Below are 9,145 nucleotides of genomic sequence, written 5' to 3' on the forward strand. Positions count from 1 at the left end.
CTGGAATGTGTTGTAAAGGTATGAAATATCTTATAGGAGCAGTAGGTTGTTTTGGTATAAAGGATTGTTTGGCATTGTATAGAATACTCGAGATAGCTAGGTAAAGTTTTATAGTTTGATTGATGAACAAGGTTATTGCGATCAAACCAAATGAAGTAGGAGATATTCAGTGGATGTGTGAGGTTTTGGAGAGTTGTATCTTTAGTATGAGGCTGTGTTATGATATTTATAATGAGGGATTTAAAATCTAGGACATGAGTCCAAGTTTCAGGTCGTAAGGAAAGAGGGCTGGAGAACCAAATCCATTTTAGTTCAAGGTAAGTGAGGAGAGCATGTTCAATGGTTTCATAGTGTTTGTTGCATCTAGGTAGGGGTGACTTCGGATCGGATCGGATCGGATTAACCTCTTTCGGAATTTTTCCAATTTTTTTTCGGAACCTAATATGCTAGCCAAATCCGATCCAATTTTTTTTCGGATTCAAAATATATTTCAAATTTCGGAACTTTTGGAAATTTCGGAATAACTCGGAAATTTCGGAATACTTGGTAAATTTTCAAAGATCTCTTTACTTTCAATTATTTTTGGAATATCATACGCTAATGTTCATTGTAGGGAGAGAAAACCATGTCCACAACACCAATATACCAACAACAATACGCACTTGTTTACTGAGAAAACTCATTTTCATTCAAACAAGTGATCCAAGAAAAAACGAGAAAAAGAACCTGCAGCCACCAATAGCAAGCATTGCATTCTGTTGAGGTCTGGGTATTTGTAATGTTTCAATCTTTTTTCGTGTGTGGAAATTGAAACATGAAGTGTCTGCATAAATAATGGATTATGGTCTTAGACTCTAAGTAGGTTTACATAATATTCTATCTATTGGAATTTGGCTTTTGGATTGGTTTGGAAGTCATTGTATAACTCAATGACATTTTTTTTCATATCATTGTTGTTATGGCAGACGGTGTAATGACAGTAGAGTGGTCCAATTCAAGTGGGGAAGTAGCGGCTAGGTTATGTTTTTGTTTTGTTTTTGAAAGTAAAAAACTAGAAAATGAATGAACGGTCGAGTGGATAGTGAGAGAAGTATATATTTTCGGAATAAATTGGCAATAATATCGGAATTTTCGGATCGGATCGGATTTTAGAATTATATCCAAATCCGATCGGAAAATCGGCCCATGAAAACTACACCCAGAGCCAGACCAATTTCGGTTCGGATTTCGGAAAAATCGAAAATTCGGCAAAAAGAGATACCCCTACATCTAGGACAAGTATCATAGTTTTGGATATGGCGATTGTAAAGGAGAGCATTGGTTGGGAGAATACTATTAAGAACTTTCCAGGCACAGGTTTTGATTCTTGAAGGTGATGAAATCTTCCAGATTTTATTCCATATACTTTTATTATTGGTGTTAGCGTAATTGAGATTGATATTAGTTTGAGGAAACCAATTATACATAGATTTGAATTTTCCGTTTTTTAGGATGGCTTGTATTTCATGATCTGAGAAAAGATTGTTAAGCAAATTAACATTCCATTGATTATTTGTGATTAAATCATAAATATAAGTGATATTATTATTCAGAGATTACGGCACAAGGGCAAAACCCAATAATAAATTTGCAATAAGTCCATCTTGATTTTTCATTTCAATTCGCCATAAGTACTCCCAAACCTCGCTGAAGTCATCATATTTTACTTATAATTTCAACTCAAGGACACATTTTCAATTTTAATTTCGCCATAAATCCTATGTAAATTTATATTTTCATATGCAAATTTAAATTTACATAAACTATATAAATTTAAATTTGCATATGAAAATATAAATATAAATTTGCATATGAAAATATAAATTTACATATAGTATTTTACATATAAAAATTTAAATTTATATAGGACTTATGGCTAAATTAAAATTGAAGTGGACTTAAGGTGAAAATATTTGGAAAAATTGAGCTCTCAGCCCAATTACTTGATTACTATTATGAGGTCGAGGCCCAAATGGTTTTTTAAAAGGGAGATTAGGAACCCAATTATCTTCCCAAATATTAGTAGATCTTCCGTGCTTAATAATGATAATCTCATTTTTTTTTATTTTAATAAGGTTTTTCCACCATTTAGATGAAGGAGTAGCCTTGGCTTTTTAGAGCTCTGAATGTTTAAAATATTTGCTTTGATAACTGATACCTAAAAGGAATTTGCAGTTAAAATTTTCCAACAAGTTTTAGCAATTAGAGCCTTGTTCTGGTTATATAGATTTTTGAACCCGAAACCACCAAAGCTTTTCTTAAGACAACATTTTTCCGAGTTAAGGTAATGCAATTTCCTGTTTCCGATCCATTTAATTTGCTTTGATACCCAACCAAAACTCAGATTGAATCTGATCCAATTGGTGATAGCTAGAGGTCTTATTAAACAAGTGTGTTTGCATGTGATAAATAGGGATGGAAGCAGTACCACTCTTAACTAAGGTACCTCTGTCAGCCTTAGATAGAAATTTGTTTTTCCAGTTAGATATACGCTGAGATATATTTTTAAAGATTTTATTAGTACTTAAGTGACTAGGTTTGATAGGATCAAAGTCAATATACCCAGATAAGTGTTATTATTGTTAGAGATAGGTATGTGTAAAACTTTTGCAATAATTTTTCTTAGACCTTTATGCATGTTGTGACTAAAAATATTAGAGGATTTATTAAAATTTACAGATTGACCAGATAGATAGCAATAATTAGTAAGGCATGCAATGAAATTATGAGACTCAGCAATAAATAATCATATCTTACTATATAGAAAAATCTGGAGCCTGTACGTCACAGGGGTATTTTGGTAATTGCACTATCTATTGTGGGGGTATGTTTGATCTTTCACATCTAAATAGATTATCTGTTCTCGATTATTCCTCTCTTTGCCCTAGCCGGCCTTTCTCTCCGCCTTATCTCTCTCTCTCTCTTCCATAACTCTTACATAGTTGTTGAAGGAATTGAACAGCAGCAATCGGTCCTTATTGTGTTTCAATTGTTTCTTGGAAAAAATCACCAGGTTTGTTTTATCAAAATATCTTTTCTCTTATGCTGTAAACAACATTTTTCTAAAGTTTTAATCTTTAGGGGGTGTTTGGATCCTATTTATTTATTGCTAAAAAGTGTTTATTAGTGAAAAAACATTTTTTGAAAAAATAAATGTGTTTGGTTTCTATTTAAAAAAAAAATAGTTTTTCATCCAAAAAACACTTTTTGGTCCCAAAAACTTGTTTTATGATAATTAGGTAAAACTTGTTTTTAAGTTAAAAAAACTATTTTTCTTTTGAAGGAAACACTTTTGGAGCTAAAGGCAAATGAACTCCAGGATGTTTTAGACTTTAGTGATTTATGCCAATGATATGCCAAAAATATATCGAGAAAATAGTGTGAAATCTGATTTGATAAAATAGCTTTTAAGAAAAGTCACAACCAAACATGTTTATTGAAAAACTGTTTTTAGAATAAATACTTTTTCATAAAAGTGTTTTTTAAGAAAAAATACTTTTTTGAAAAAATGAGAACCAAACACCCACTTATGCATTCAAAATTAGTAGAAAAGCTTGAAAACAGTTAAATTTGAGATGGTAATCGTTATTTCTTTGAATTATGATTTGTAAAGTGCAAGTATGACTTTTTTTACATATATTGGACTGTTATTGGTTGTTGTTTTTGTTCATGTTTTGTTGCTCAATTCATTAAAATATGTCTTGGGATGTTCAGATTTTTGTTTCCCAATGTTTATAACTTGTTGGTTCATGGATTGTTCATATTTTGTTTGGTATGAGAGTGGATATTAGTGTATTGTTATTGGCAATATATGAAGTTAATTCCTGATAGTGCAGTAAGCTGTAAATTATATTTGTTGTTACTTGCCAAACATGTTAAGAGTGATTCATGGTGTGTTCATATATCAGTGAATCAATTTGTAGGTTGTGCTTTGATAAGGGTGTATGGAGTTATTTGTGGGTTACTTCATGTAACGAGTATCTCATACCCCATCTGTTAGCTTTCAACTGATTATAGTCAATGTTGTTTTTTCTTTTGTGCAGGAGCTTTTGTGGGAATGAGTTGACAGGGCAGGTGCTTATTTTAAATCATATATATCTCAATGGACTACTAAATAGGAAGACATTGGATCCAACCATGATAAATTGTTCACACACAACACTTACTTGGCAAAGTTGGTGATACGTATTGGTGCGGTGGATACATTTTGGGCACTTACTTTCAGGTTGTGAATTGCATCTACGCATTACTACTTGAAACATTTTTAGTTTTTGCTTTTTGGATTGTCTATGTGGCCTTTTCTTTGTGCATCAATAGTGTCTTTGTTTAATTGGAATATGCCACCACATTTTGTATGTCTAATCTAACCTCACTATCTTTTTAAAAATTAGGTCCCAAAACTAAAATAGGCTAAACCAATGGTTCATATCTAGCAAAATGCGGTTGGTATTGGTGAAGAATGTATTAACGAAGGATAGGAAAACTGCTTGAGTAGGAAGATGAACCTACTGCTTACAATGGGTTCAAATGCACAGCGCTCAAGTTAGACTATTTTTTTCTCTATAAGTTTGCTCTTTGTTTTTAATGCCTGCTGAGTACGTGTTGGGATTTGTCAAAATTACCTGTAACAAATCATTGAAAGCTCCTAACCAGAAAAAAAGGAAGAGAAGAACATTCGAAAAAAAAAAGGGGGTCACAAACAATGGTATTCTTTAGATAGGAAGGATGCACTACTATTCTTAGGGTTTTGCCTAAGTGTAGCTCAAAGGGGTAGAGCATCTCATCTCCCGAGCTTGAGGAGAAATTATCATCGAAGTAAAAAATTGTGTAGCCTCTAATTGTGTCATTGCAAACTTAAATGATATTCTAGCTGTTAACATTTAAATGAAGCTACCCCTAATCTTTGTTGCTGAGAATTCTTATCTCAATTACTTATATTCATAGGTTATTGTTGTCTAATGGATTGCCTATACCTTATGGCAAAGTGCACTGAATCTAGGCTATTGTTGATTCACCGACTACATCGCCTACTTTTAGGGCGGTGTTTCCAAGAAACTAAAAGTGATGCGACTTTGATGGCATGGAGGACTCTTCATATATGACCCGTGTCAAATTTCGCTGTCAATGATGCTTTAAATTGTGGTGGTTCTTGGCTGGAAGACTGAATGTTCATTGTACTGACATACCAAAATGTTCATGGCCACTCCCAATGTCTCTAGCAATATTCTTGACTTGCAACTTGCCTCTTGGTACTCATATGCTCTTTCAGTCTTAAAATTGATTAAATTATCCCGCTCATGATTCTAATACAACATTCAAGAGTTCTTTACTTTGTTAATGTCAAATTTGTTTGGTATTAACTTTGTTAAGTTTTTTTCCTTATAATAAAGTTATCGAAGATTGCTGTTAGTAAGTCATGACTCATGAGTTCTACTGTGTACATGATTTACTATTGTGAATAACAATTGATGTTTCTTGACTTAATGAATAACTAATTTAAGGGTTAAAAATGTTGACTTAGTGTGAGTATATATGTACGATATAAGAAGGGACATTTTTCGGAGGCACTTTGTTTGTCAGAGCTATTGCAATCATGCTGGACAATGTAGCGTGTAGAAGCAATAGGGCAACAACATTGACATCATTGGGTAGGTTAGCTGAGGCGGTTAGAGATTGCGACGAAGCAGTATGGTTGGATCCTGGGTATAACAGGGCGCATCAGCGGTTGGCTTCTTTGCATTTACGGTGAGTGAGATGATTATTGTATTACTTAATTGCAAAATGTTCAACTAAAAAATTACCATTGTATCAATCTGTTTTACTAATGCTTGACCAGTGTAAATGTGTAATTACATGTTTTATGTTTTGGGAATGACTATAAAGATGCTTCCTTCTTAAGTGTTGTTACAAATTGCTGGATAACAAGTGTTATTTCTAAAGTATTTTTGTCTATTAGGATCTTATTAGTATGTATGTCTCTTTTTACATTGTGATTTTAAGAATTGTCATTGGTGCTGTGAATTTTGTTCTTAAATCTGCTGCACTATGAACAATTTATTTATCTTCTTTGTTTTTAATACATTTTGTGCTTTAGGTTAGCTACGACGTGCACAAATATCTTGGAATTTATTTGTGGGCAAACTTTTTACATGAAGAAACTTTCATTTTACCTTCTAACTTGGGTTAGAGGTTAGGGCAAATCGAGAATGCACGACAACACCTTTGTTTTCATGGACTTCAGCATGATCAAGTGGAGCTCCAAAAGTTGCAACTAGCGGAGCGGCATTTGAATAGATGCTTGGAAGCCAGGAAAATTAGGGACTGGAAGAGTGCAATGAGGGAAGGTGATGCTGCCATTACAGCAGAAGCAGATTCATTTCCTCAGGTAAATCACTTGCTCTGTTATTTATCTTATTCTAAGCAATAAATTTGTTGTCAGATGAATATTATCTCAGGCTGAAATGGTGTAAATGGAATTTACAGCTCTTTGCTTACAGAGCAGAAGCCCTCCTAGAGCTCCACCAACTTGTGGATGCTGATGGCGGCCTTTCAAACATTCCCAAATTTGAAGACATTTTTTCCTTCATATTTTCATCTCTTTTATTACTTTTATTTTGCCTTGACATCTCTTATACGCCACCTGTTTTTGGGTAATTAATACAAATCACATACTTAGCAAAAATAAAATAAAAATAATAGTTGTTTTTTGTTGCTTAACATATATGCACTTATAAATTTTTAGCAAGATTTATTTGTTTGATATCAATATAGTATGGATTATACCACGTGCCCGATAGTATACCTTGGATTGTGTACTTGCATGTCTTTGGGGAAGGGTGTTGTGCGAAAACGTAGGAGTAAGCTTGCTGTTAATATTAACTTAATTGGATACTTTGAGGTGTTGTTGATACAATTTTGCTACAAAGATTGGCCTGGTTTTCATAATGCAATGTCATTTGAAAAGTATTTTGAAGCAGATCATCTTGGCCGCTTAAATTTTCTACTATTTTTCTTCTTCAATTTAGTTAGAATGAGAATGAAGACAAGATTAGTTATGAACCCAGTTACTGTAGATCGTACTTAGTGTGGGTCAACAAGTGGATGTTGTAGGCACTAAGCAACAGTTCAATTTAGATTTTACAGCAAAGAATATGTTTGCAATCTTGAACTAATATGTTCAAACAGTTCAAGGATCTGAAAGAATAGTCTAAGTGAATAACTACTGAATGCAGCACCACGTGCATACCACGCTCAACGAGCGTGCATGTTTGCTAGTGCAAACATAAAGTGTGTGATGGGTGCAACATACTTAGAAATTTTAATACCGTACCATGAATTTTATTATTATATTGTTAATTAGCTATGTATCTAGAGAAGTATTTAGTACAAATTAAATTATAAAAAGAAAAAGTGAAATGAGATCTCCTTGTCGAATTCCTCTATTGAAAATGAATTTTCTAAAAGGGACTCCATTGAGATTAATAGAGAAGAATGCAATAGTTAAGCAAATTCTTATCCAATTAATAAAATTTTCACAACACCCAAATTGTTGAAGCATTTTAAAAATGAAAGACCATTCTAATTGATCAAAAGCCTTACACATATCAAGTTTAACTGCCATGCAACCTTGTATCTATTTTTTGTTTTTTAATTTTAAATGACTTTCTTGTGGAAGAATAATATTATCCGTATTTGGTCTTTGTTTTATAAAAGAATATTAGAAAGGAGAAATGGTTTTTTCAAGAAATAATTTTAATCGGTTATCAATAATTTTGGAGATTATTCTGTATATAATGCTATATAGACTTATTGGCCTAAAGTTTTTTATTTGGCTACGACAAGAAATTTTAGGAATGAGAGATATGTTAGTGTTATTAAAATCTTTCAAGAGATTATTATTTGAAAACAAATCATTTATTGCATTGAACAAATCATTTTTTAAGAATCCCAATTATCTTGATAAAAAAGTGAGGTGAACCCATCAGGACCAGGCATAGCATGATTAGAAGTAGTGAAAAGAGAAGAAAACAAAAATAAACAAGGTGATTTAATTGGGCACTCATCAAATTGCATTGGGTAGCCTCCGGCCCAAGCTTGACAACTAAGTCCAACAACAAGAGCCCAATACACACCCCCACCTTAACGCATACCGGCTACCATTTTTTTCAAACCTTTTTAGTCGGTATCATCTCTCATGAGTGAACCCAAAAAAAAAAAAAAAAACTTCGAGTTTTCTGTTGTGTTCATACTTCGAGTGTTGAGTTGTGAATCAACAATGGGAATTGAAGTTGGCGACTTCACCCAATTCGAGTCGTGTCCCGTTTGAATATATACTCAAACTTGGTTGGGTTGATTAAACTTGATTAGATTGATTAAATTTGATTGGGTGGAAGATTGGGTTGATTAAACTTGATTGTGGTGGAAGATTGGGTTGATTAAACTTGATGATTTCAAACTTGACGTTTTTTTGGAGTTTGGGTGGAAGATTGGGTTGATTAAACTTGAGTTCGAGTTTGCCCAAGCTTGATGAAGTCGTTTTCAAGTTTGAGTTCGAGTTTGGGTTGATTAAGTGGAAGTTGATTTTTAAAATGAACATCGTGACAAACAAACCGAATTTTTTTAAGTCCAAACGACCCAACCATGTCGCCCAAGAGAGTCCCTAAACGACCACGCCATGTTGTCCTGGAGACTGCCCAAACGACCCTGCCATGTCATCTAGCAAAAAACCAAGAATTTTGTCTTAAATGACACGCGCAGACCACTTGAGTGTACACTCAAACTATATGGTGAGGTCGTTTGAGTGTACGCTCAAACTATATGGTGAGAACGTTTGAGTGTACACTCAAACGACCCGAGGGGTTCGTTATGGCGAGACTGGTTGGATTGGTTGTTGGGCCTGGGTTTTGATGGCAAACTTGTAATATTTCTTTTTTTTTAGGGGTTGCCCAATCCAATTTGATGAGTGCCCAATACAAGACCCATAAACAATATGATTGCCAATTCCTATTAGATAGCCACTGATCATTGTTATCCTTATGGAGAACCCATTCGTAGCTTTAAGGAGCTCTGCATAAGAGATCCTTTCGTAAAGCTGATCGAAACAATG

At 33.6% G+C, this 9,145-nt stretch overlaps 1 long non-coding RNA gene across 1 annotated transcript; it reads left to right on the forward strand.

The window, feature by feature from the left end:
* The first annotated feature begins 2,919 nt into the window (after window positions 1–2,919).
* On the forward strand, window positions 2,920–6,750 carry LOC147508939 (uncharacterized). Its single transcript, XR_015218299.1, has 4 exons — window positions 2,920–3,052; window positions 4,083–5,784; window positions 6,134–6,424; window positions 6,523–6,750. It is a non-coding gene; the product is annotated as an uncharacterized LOC147508939 (long non-coding RNA).
* Window positions 6,751–9,145: the final 2,395 nt, after the last annotated feature.

This window comes from Coptis chinensis, chromosome 3 (genome assembly GCF_015680905.1).
Source record: "Coptis chinensis isolate HL-2020 chromosome 3, ASM1568090v1, whole genome shotgun sequence".
In the NCBI taxonomy this organism is placed as follows: domain Eukaryota; kingdom Viridiplantae; phylum Streptophyta; class Magnoliopsida; order Ranunculales; family Ranunculaceae; genus Coptis; species Coptis chinensis.